We start from the raw sequence: 11,454 nt of genomic DNA, 5'->3' as shown, positions 1-11,454 counted from the left end.
AGCACGGGGAACATCAGGGAAGATGTCCTCAGATGGGGTCCTTTAAACAATGGTACATCTTCTGGCGGGCAGCATTTGGTCTCCGGTACCTTCCGCTGAGCCCCTAGTCCATAAACATGTGCAGCCTAAGCAAACAAGGCCACGACACTTCCAGTGTCAACCGGGAACGGGCTCAAAGTCACTGGCAGGGAAGGCCGCGCGATTCTGTCTGGCTGTCGGCCTTCCCCCCTCTTCTCGTGAGCAGTACTCCCATTCACTGAGTGCACGGTACCTCTCTCCTGAGCAGCCCCGCTGGAGACGGCAGGGACCAACCAACGCAGCCTGTCGTGGTACCGGTAATGAGGGGACAGAGCACACTGCTCACCCGGCTGCACGGTGCTGCTGGTTCGCACCAAACTGCCAACTGCTGTGCGTGCTTTTTCTTTTTTCTTGCCCCTCCTACCTGCGTCATGAGGTTGGTCCCGCTGCTCATTCTTTCCCCCAGGCAACAGGGAGCCTCAACAGTTCCAGACCCGGCTGGGTACAGGTAACCGCAGCCCAGTTTTCCTCCTTACACATGACTGACTCCATTTAGAAGAGCCCCAGTTCTCAGAATCGGTGGGATTACCTTTGGTCAGACACCTAGCAATTGAGAAGTATTTCCTTATCGTATGGTTAGGGTATGATGGCCAAATTTGAGAATACCCCCATAATGTCCAAGAAACACACTTAAGCTATATGTAAGTTCAATGATTTGGGTGGAGATGACTCTTCCTTTCCAAACAAATGTTTCTGTATTTGCACCTTTTTCGTCTCTATACATCATACATGGCTTATATTGAGGCAATGTGGAAAGTCTTCATAAACACAGTAAGTGCATGCCTTAATAAAATTGTTTCATTTAATCAAAGAGGCAGGATGTTCAAGTAAAAATTAAAAATATAACTACTAGTGTTGAGCGATACCGTCCGATATTTGAAAGTATCGGTATCGGATGGTATCGGCCGATATCCGAAAAATATCGGATATCGCCGATACCAATATCCAATACCAATACAAGTCAATGGGACACAAATATCGGAAGAGCATAGTGAGCAGAACGGCACTAGAGTAGAACGTCTTTAAACAAGCAGGACTGTTAGTGGACAGCTGTGTATTCAGGCGTCACAATCATAATGGGTAATGGTGCTCTGCATGAATGTCCAGCAAGTAATCCGCATACAGTAAGAAAGGAGAAAATTATGCGGCACTCACCCAGAATTAGCTGTGAAGATTGTGATCTTTATTGGAGAAAAATGAAGATTACATCCGTCAGGACATCAGGTACATGAGAGGGTGCGGTATAGGAGCACGGATGACGGCCGTTTCGCACACACAGGTGCTTCGACGGGTCCAGGTAGGACCGCCTTGCTGAGCGACCAATCACAAGCCGCAACGTCATCGAAGGCCCTTTACGCCCTCATTCTTCGGAACGAAAGCAAGGCGGTTGCAGCGGTGACGACCAGGGCGCGTCAGAGGGTAAGTATATCAATATTTTTTATTTTTATTCTTTATTTTACACATTAATCTTAATCCCAATACCGATTCCCGATATCACAAAAATATCGGAACTCAGGATAGGAATTCCGATACTGCAAATATCGGCCGATACCCGATACTTGCGGTATCGGAATGCTCAACACTAATAACTACACCTAATGTGCAGTATGTAGTTCACAGAAGACACTGCACATGTACAGGTTGAAGAATTATGCTTCAAGTGAGGGTTTATTTGTAATAAGTGCTATAGCGACAGGCAACTGTCGCTATACCACTTATTACAAATAAACGCTCACTTGAAGCATAATTCTTCAGCCTGTACGTGTGCAGTGTTTTCTATGAACTACTGTCTATGGGACCATCGGTGCGTTCTCACTAGCACCGTCCGACCAATTTCAGTTGAGTGCTAGCCTTTGAATCTTTCATAATGTGCAGTATGAGCAATCTTGATCTATTTGTGCTCCAGTCTTCAGATTCCAGGCTAATCAATCAAAAAATTCTGTTAAATCCTCAAAGTGTTAGAACACTTCATTGTTGGTAAATGTGAAAAATGACTAGGTGAAAGTCACTATGTATTTTTATGTGTGGATGCCCTCAAAAACAACAGTGTTTTTCATCACAAGTGTTGTGTGTGATTAAAAAATTTTATGGTGTTTTTTGGGGTCCCATGTTTGCTTCAGTCATCAGGGAAATTAAAAAAAATATGGAGCGCTCCCAAAGGCTAGGGGTACTCAGTACCGGGTCCTTCGGTTCTCAAATGGGGATGTCACGGTGGCTGACCCGGTCCGTGGCCCTCGGGATGTCCGTGTATAAAGGGAAAGGTCTTTAAAGGGGAAATGTTCATGATGCCACCTGTGGTATTTGGTCAGGGTGACTGACGCTGCTAAGGGGTCCGCTGGGGTGATGTTATGGCAGCTAGATGGTATACCTTCCCACAGGTGAAGTATATCCCCAGGGCTTCCCAATGTGTAGATTATGGATGGTGAGAGGCGCAGTGAAGAATGAGGACACAAGGTTGCAGTCTCTTTACTTTTTTACTAAAGGCTTCAGCATTCACAGTCCAGAGCACCAAATCACAGGGCAGGCAGAGTCCAGCCGGTTTGGAGGCAAATCCAGAGTCTCCTTATCCAGGTGGAAATCAGTAGCCTTCCTCTAGCACCTTGGTGTTGTAGTACCTTACTGCTAAGCCTCTCATAAGGTCCTCACAGATGTTGTAGATGTTATCGATGTTATGTCTCTCTCTCTCTGTCCCCCAGATGGATAGGACAAACCCGTATGATCGGTGGCTTGAGGCTTTTTTCAGGGACTCTATCATGCCCTGGTCTCTTGTGGGTGCCACCTTGCCTCCTCAGTGTTGGGGAGGATCAGTAACTTGCAATTAGCTGTCCTGCCGGTCTCTGGAGCAAGGCATAAAGGACTGTTGCTCCCTCGATGTTCTGGCTACCGGGATCCTGCGCCTCAGAAGGAGGCAGCCTGTGCAGGGCAGAACTCCTTCTGGTATCCACTCCTTTGCTATGACTTCTTCTCACTCTCTACAATACAATTGTCTTTTCGTGTCCTTTCTTAGGAACTACCGCACTTAGGGCAGGCGCAGCTCCGTGACCCTCTGTCTCAGCCTCTGACAGGCTCCCACCCCTGTCCGGGACCAACTACCTGAGCAAAGCTCAGCCTGCAACTGCCTGACTTCCTCTCCAGGCCACCAGTTTTACCTAAGTGTGAAGAGTGCCCTAATAAATAGGAGCATAGCTATTCCTGGTGGACTGGAGAATGAAATGTGTTGTATGTTTGTGGTACCTGGAAAAGAGATCTCCTTTATTGCCTCCAAAAGTAATATCACTCCCCCCTAGAGGAAAATGACATTACTGCAGCGACCAGGACCCTGGCGCACTGCATGTACACTACATATTTTTGATATTTTTTTTCTCATGTGTTTTGTGGCTTTTCTTCATAAGCACACATGTTCTATAGGGCTGATTCATCAAGCAAAAAACTGTGATTAAAAAGTTACATGCATACACACATTGCATACATACATCTTTTTCTCAGAAGAGGCAATTTGCATATTAAATTTCATAGAGGAGCATTGCACGGCGAATACGCCTCCTTACCTTGACAAGCCAGAGCTGGTATGTCACTCTCCACAAGGAGAAAAATTACCCCTTAGACCTCAGTCCAGAGCCTCTCACCTAGCCAAATCAGTTCTCATGCTTTGCACTGACGAGGGCAAACAGCCTGAAAAACACCGTGTCTGCGAGTTGAAATAGTGATTCGGCTTTTTATCCTAAGTCATATTGCAAGACTCGTTAAAGGGTTGATTGTGACTTGTGAGATCGCTACTTCCAACAGGTGGTGCTATAGAGTTCAAGTCCTCTTTTTCTCTGAGGAGGCAATTTGCTTAGTTGACTTTTGACATTTTTATGCAAACTCTGCCTACTTTTTAAAAAGTGATAGGTTCTAAACAGAGAGGGGTTTGTCCTAGAATGGCTCCATAAAAATGTTGACGCAAAAGTGGGATAAATAATAATAGAAATGTTCTCCAATCTAAGACTGTAGTACACTTTCTGATGCTGGCACATGGGACCGGAAAATATTCCAAATTCATGCATGCCTATTAAGAAATTTGTCTCAGGTTATTCCAGTGGAGTCTGGATCTTGATGTAATTTTATCTACTTTTAGGCCAGGGTCACATGAACGTTGGACCCTTTCTTAACTTTCCTCTAGTGTTAGGGTCGTGACCGACCCGTTTTAGGTTTTAAATGCATACAAATTCTACATGCATTTGTTTATTGCATCAAGACTTTTGACTTTTTCAGGAACTTATTGTTAAACAAAATACAATAAAATAAAACTATTTTACTAAATTGTAAAATGCTCTTATTAAAATTATAACATTTGTGTTGTTGGGGTCAATTTCGACCCAGGTCTAATATAAGAGTAAAAAAACAATAATAAGTCCCAAAACTGAACTCATAAACACAATATAAACCAACAGCCCACAGCCAGCTCTACCTCCAACAACTTGAGTTAGGGTACCGTCACACAGTGCAATTTTGATCGCTACGACGGCACGATTCGTGACGTTCGAGCGATATAGTTACGAGATCGCAGTGTCTGACACGCTCCTGCGATCAGGGACCCCGCTGAGAATCGTACGTCGTAGCAGATCGTTTGAAACTTTCTTTCGTCGTCTAGTGTCCCGCTGTGGCGGCATGATCGCATGGTATAACATATATTGTATACGATGTGCGCATAGTAACCAACGGCTTCTACATCGCACATACGTCATGAAATTATCGCTCCAGCGTCGTAGATTGCAAAGTGTGACAGCAGTCTACGACGCTGGAGCGATATTGTTACGACGCTGGAGCGTCACGGATCGTACCGTCGTAGCGATGAAAATTGCACTGTGTGACGGTACCCTTAGGGACATGTCCAGGCATGTATGGCCAAATCAGCTTAGAGTTGGTACTTTGCAGGGTATAGTTTATATTATTCTCTTGAGGTTCATTTGACAATATTTTTATATTGAAAATGAAAGGTATGCTCTCAAATGAAAGGCCGAGGGGGCCACAACAAAAATATTAAAATCAATCCTTCCATGGATGAGAAACCCTAACAAGGTAACTAAGAGGTAAGAAACTAATTGGATCATAAATAACTGTTTTTAGGGTATCCTAGGGGTGATTTAAGACACGGGTCAAAACCGACCCGTGAACATAAGAAAGAGTAACAAAAAGCTACCACTAGAGGAAGGTTAAAGGGCAAATCCAGCCCAAATTATCTTCTTTTCATTAGGAGATAGGTTTATAAAGAAGAATGTGTTCTTAACATATAGACCTGTTTGGACATATGGATCATTCTTGGTTAAAGGAATAGAAGAAGAAGTGAAGGAGTTGTGTATTTGGTCAGTATTTTATATCAGTATTTGTAAGCCAAAACCAGGAGTAGGTGAAAAGAGCCGAAGTGGTAACATGTTTTTATTATACTTTTCCTCTGATTGTTCCACACCTGGCTTTGTGTTGCAAATTCTGAGATATAAATCTCACAAAAAATTCAATGTGTGCATGTGGCCTAAGGCTAGGTTCATATTGCGTTAGCGCAACCCGCTAGCGCTAAACGGGTTGCACTAATGCAATGTTTTTAATGGGGCCGCATCCCGGGGTCGCGGTAACGTCCCCGCTCTCGCAGATCCAAACATGGCACGCGCTAGTGCTGCGCGTTCCCAGTGCCGAGAATGGGTGCGCTAATGGACGCGTTGCACGGCGTTAATTTCGCCGTGCAACGCTGTCCGTTAGCGCTTTCCCATTAACGCAATGGGAACCAAGCCTAACACTAAGACTATGTGCACACGTTGAGTATTTTGTCAAGTTCAAAGTCTTGCAGTATTTGTCTGTCATCAAGCCGACTTTTAAGCCTAAAATATTTTCTGAAATATTTTCTAAGTTCACAATGGTATAAAGACTGATGTATGAGCATCACTGATTTCCAGAATGCTTAAATTCCATTGGAATTGGTAAGAATATTCTGTCAAACTGTGAGTTAACAGACCAAACTTTTAAATTCCTATTTTGAGTCTGTGTTCTCTAAGAAAACAATTGTACCATCAACTGATCTTCAAGGTGCTATCAAATGGATAAAATAATCAGTTCTATAAACAGAGAGATGGTGAGGGAACACTTAGCTAATTTAAATGAATTTAAGTCCCCTGATCCAGATGAATTACACCCTAGGGTACTGAAAGAGATAGCAGAGAAAATTACAGAACCACTTGCCAGAATCTTTGAAAAATCCTGGAAAACAGGAGAAGTTCTAGAAGATTGGAGAAGGGAAAATGTTGAACTTATCTTCAAAAAATGAAAGAAAATGGTGCCATGAAATTACAGGTCAGTAGGCCTTATTTCTATACCAGGAAAGATGTTTGAACAACCCCATTCTGACATCGGGCATAATAGTATGCAGCACCTTTCCAGACAAATGACAGCGGATACATACAGAATTGCGATCCACCCGCAGCTGTTAACTAGTTAAGTACTGCTGTCAATATCTGACTGTGGCATTTAACTCATGCTTACCAGAAGTGCATCACTAAACCCACCCATCGGTGACCCCATCTCCAGTAGACCTCTATGGTTGTCACAGCCAGATTGCTATGAGCGCCGACTACCAGTGATCATTACTGCTACATACAGGCGATCTGATCATCGCCTGTATGTAGCAGAGCCGATCAGACAACTGCAGATTCTAGTCTCCCATGGAGACTATTGAAGCATGCAGAAAGTAATAAAAGTTTTTAAAAATTAAAAAATAAAAAACAAATAGAAAAGTTCAAATCACCTCCTTTTGCCCCATTCAAAACAATAAAAAAATCAAATATACACATATTTGGTATTGCCACATTCAGAATCTCCCTATCGATCAATTTTAAAAATTAATTTTCTTGATCAATAAACGGCGTAATGAGAAAAAAAGTAAAAACGCCAGAACTATGTTTTTTTGGTCACCACAACATTGCATTAAAATGCAATAACGGGCGATCAAAAGATCATATATGCACCAAAATAGTATCTTTAAAAGCGTAAGCTCGGTACACAAAAAATAAGCCCTCACCCAACCCCAGATCATGAAAAATGGAGACACTACAGGTATTGGAAAATGGCGCAATTTTTTTTTCAACAAACTTTGGAATTTTTTAAATAAAAAAAAGAACCTATACATGTTTGGTGTCTATGAACTCATAATGACCTGGAGAATCATAATGGCAGGTCAGTTTTAGCATTTAGTGAACATGGTAAAAAAAACAAAATAAAACACAAATGTGGAGTTGCACTTTTTTTGCAATTTCCCCGCATTTGGAATTTTTTTTTACCATTTTTCAGTACATGAAATGTTAAAACCAATGACATCATTCAAAAGTACAACTCGTCCCATAAAAAATATACCCTCACATGGCCATTTTGACAAAAAGGTAAAAAACTTATTGCTCTGGGAATTAGGGGAGCAAAAAAGAAAATGCAAAAACAAAAATACGTCTGGTCATTAAGGGGTTAAACAGCATGCATGCAAGTACTTGGATAACAATACCGTAATTATCCAGAGCCATCTTCAGCAAAGCATTTGAAAAAGTATCTCATGCTATCTTTATTGAAAAAATGAACAAGTATGGGATTGACAAGGCTACGGTTAGGTGGATTCATAACTAGCTCAGTGATCGTACTCAAAGAGTGGTAATAAATGGTTGCACATCCAATTGGAAGAGTTTCATATGGGGTACCACAAGGCTCTGTCCTTTCCCCAGTGTTGTTCAACATTTTTATAAATGATCTAGGTAAGGGAACTAAAGGTAAACTAATCAAACTTGCAAATGATGCAAGGCTAGGAGCAATAGCTAACACTAGAGAAGACAGAGAAAGGATTCAGAAGGATCTAGTTAAAGGGAACCTGTCACCCCGAAAATCGCGGGTGAGGTAAGCCCACCGGCATCAGGGGCTTATCTGCAGCATTCTGTAATGCTGTAGATAAGCCCCCGATGTTACCTGAAAAGGGAGAAAAAGACGTTAGATTATACTCACCCAGGGGCGGTCCCGCTGCTGGTCAGGTCGGATGGGCGTCTCCGGTCCGCTGCGGCGCCTCCTATCTTCTTTCCATGACGTCCTCTTCTGATCTTCAGCCACGGCTCCGGCGCAGGCGTACTTTGCTCTGCCCTCTTGAGGGCAGAGGATAGTACTGCAGTGCGCAGGCGCCAGAAAGGTCAGAGGCCCGGCGCCTGCGCACTGCAGTACTTTGTCTGCCCTCAACAGGGCAGAGCAAAGTACGCCTGCGCCGGAGCCGTGGCTGAAGATCAGAAGAGGACGTCATGGAAAGAAGATAGGAGGCGCCGCAGCGGACCGGAGACGCCCATCAGACCGGACCAGCAGCGGGACCGCCCCTGGGTGAGTATAATCTAACGTCTTTTTCTCCCTTTTCAGGTAACATCGGGGGCTTATCTACAGCATTACAGAATGCTGCAGATAAGCCCCTGATGCCGGTGGGCTTACCTCACCCCGGATTTTCGGGGTGACAGGTTCCCTTTAAGCTTCAACAATAAGCAATGACTATTAGGCTGCCGTCACACTAGCAGTATTTGGTCAGTATTTTACATCAGTATTTGTAAGCCAAAACCAGGAGTGGGTGATAAATGCAGAAGTGGTGCATATGTTTCTATTATACTTTTCCTCTAATTGTTCCACTCCTGGTTTTGGCTTACAAATACTGATGTAAAATACTGACCAAATACTGTTAGTGTGACGGCAGCCTTAGAATGATATTTAATAGGGAGAAATGCAAGATTCTACATATGAGAGAGAGAAACAAAATTACTTCTACAGAATGGGAGGAATAAAACTAAGCAACAGCACATGTGAAAAAGACTTGAGTATCAGACTGCACATGAGTCAACAGTTTGATGCAGCAGCAAAAAAACAAACACATTTCTGGAATGTATTAAGAGAAGAATAAAATCTAGATCACATGATGTAATTATCCCCTTCTACTCTTTCTTAGTCAGACCTAATCTAGAATACTGTGTCCAGTTATGGGCACCAGATTTTAAAAAAATACATTGAAAAACACTGGAGCAAGTTCAGAGAAGAGCTACCAGGATGGTGAGAGGACAGAAAAGTATGTCCTACGAGGAACGGTTAAAGGATCTGGGAATGTTTAGCTTACAAAAAAGAAGGTTAAGAGGAGACTTAATAGCATGTTAAATAAGCAGGGAGTGGTTATAAAATAGTCAGATCGCAATCCTACTGAACTTATGTTGGATATGCTTTAGAGAAAAGCGAAATCTATATATTGACTGCAAGTCACATAGACAGTACCACTAAAAATAGTCTCTAACAAAGCATAAGTGGAAAAAATAAAACGTAACTTTTATTGAAACTAAAGCCACACAAAGAAAAACTAAACCAAACACCCAAGTGAATAAAAACTGGGGCAAAGTCTCAATCGCATGGTATGGTGACCACAGAGACTAGTTGTCCCCTCATAGGACTGAATGATACCTCTATAGAATGTTAGAGAAATCAAATAAAACTAGGTTATGACTAAAAGAACTGGAGTCGAAAAACCACAAACAACAAACAGCGTCCAACCTAGTTATATGAGCAGACACTATACAGGGAGAGTGCAGGGCATGTTTATACAGGGGTAGCTGTGGACTGCCCTTGTAAGGGCAGGAGTCTTGGGGATAGCATACTGATAGCCCCATAGGGACCGACATAGGGACTGTCGTCCCCTTTACTCACCGGATCACCCTCCGACTAGAGACCATCCGGTGCTCCTGTGCCTACACTGTGGAACTGGTGAGATTGTTCCTTTTTATACTATTTATATAGCCACCAGTAGCACTGTTTATACTATACGCTACTTCTGATGGTTCTATTGTCTGCTCATATAACTAGGTTGGACGCTGTGTGTTGTTTGTGGTTTTTCGACTCCAGTTCTTTTAGTCATAACCTAGTTTTATTTGATTTCTCTAACATTCTATAGAGGTATCATTCAGTCCTATGAGGGGACAACTAGTCTCTGTGGTCACCATACGATGCGATTGAGACTTTGCCCCAGTTTTTATTCACTTGGGTGTTTGGTTTAGTTTTTCTTTGTGTGGCTTTAGTTTCAATAAAAGTTACGTTGGATATGCTTTACCATAAGTTCGAGGGCATCTTTCCTACGGTTTGATCACTACTTAAGAAAATGTGCGTAAAACCATTTGTCAGATTGGGAGTGTAGGATTTACTGTTATATCAGGTTTTTATAAATTATATATAAAGTTAAAAAAATAATTGTCAATATATTAATTTTAGAAATTTCTTGCATAAAACAAAGCAAAACTCTGCTAAGTGAGTTTATGAACTTTGCACGTGGATCCTTATTTTGCTTGTATAACTGTTCAATATTCCCTATTCTGGTGCCACACATAAGTGTGCTCGTCAGATAAATAATGGCGTATTTATAAACCCAGCCCATCCAGGCAGCAATCCAAATCAACTGCTACTAACACGCCCCTGCTGGTTTCCATAGTCCAGAAGGTTGCCGCCGGCCACACTCATCATACTGAATTATCCTGCATGTCTGCTTAAGGATGGCAGCTCTGCACAGCAGTTAATGGCAAGAAGATTTATTGCTTTTTTTTGACAATCTGTTATCCGCTAACTGAGCATGACACCTCTGGGATTGTGAGTCTTCGACCTGACATCAAACAGCAGAACAAAACCATGCCTTATTAAGGGAGTGTCAATTGTGAGCTCTTTATCTTTGCCGAAATGTCCCTAATCTTAACGGCCTTGTTTAAGACCAGGATATCTCGGTAAGACACACCTAAAATATGAGGGGAGTTCTGCAGAAATAAATATGCCTTCACATTACAGCAACATGGTGATTAACTGGCATTGAGGAGGTAGGCTCATTACTGTGCAGACAGTCTTGTCAGCTGGCGTTGAAATGCACAAAAAAATAGTTTATTTTCTCCTTATTGACCTGTTGGGAGCAACTGATCAAAAGGAAATAAATATGAATTGCTGGTGTGTCTGGTGTATCGCACGCCGTGAAAACAAACTAGGATTTTAGCTCACTGCTGAGAATAGATCAGATCAACCATGTACACATAGAAGGTTCATTTATCTTCATTTCACTTCTGAGTCTGTTAACTTGCTGGATTCAGCCACGATCATCATACGATGAGTAAAGAAATCTCCATATATCGGTACAAGAATAATAATTACTGTAGTCATGAGATTTTATGCTCCGACAATTGACTACAAAATATATAGATTTTCTATACTAAAAAATGCACAGAAAACTCAGCAAAAAAAAAACGAAAAAGAAAAAAACAAGCAAAACCTGCTTTTTTCTGCAGCTTCTTTCCTGCCAAAAACCAGGTTTTGCTGCAAAAAAACGGT

This window comes from Ranitomeya imitator, chromosome 5 (genome assembly GCF_032444005.1).
Source record: "Ranitomeya imitator isolate aRanImi1 chromosome 5, aRanImi1.pri, whole genome shotgun sequence".
NCBI classification, from domain to species: Eukaryota; Metazoa; Chordata; class Amphibia; order Anura; family Dendrobatidae; genus Ranitomeya; species Ranitomeya imitator.
This window is presented reverse-complemented; position numbering follows the sequence as displayed.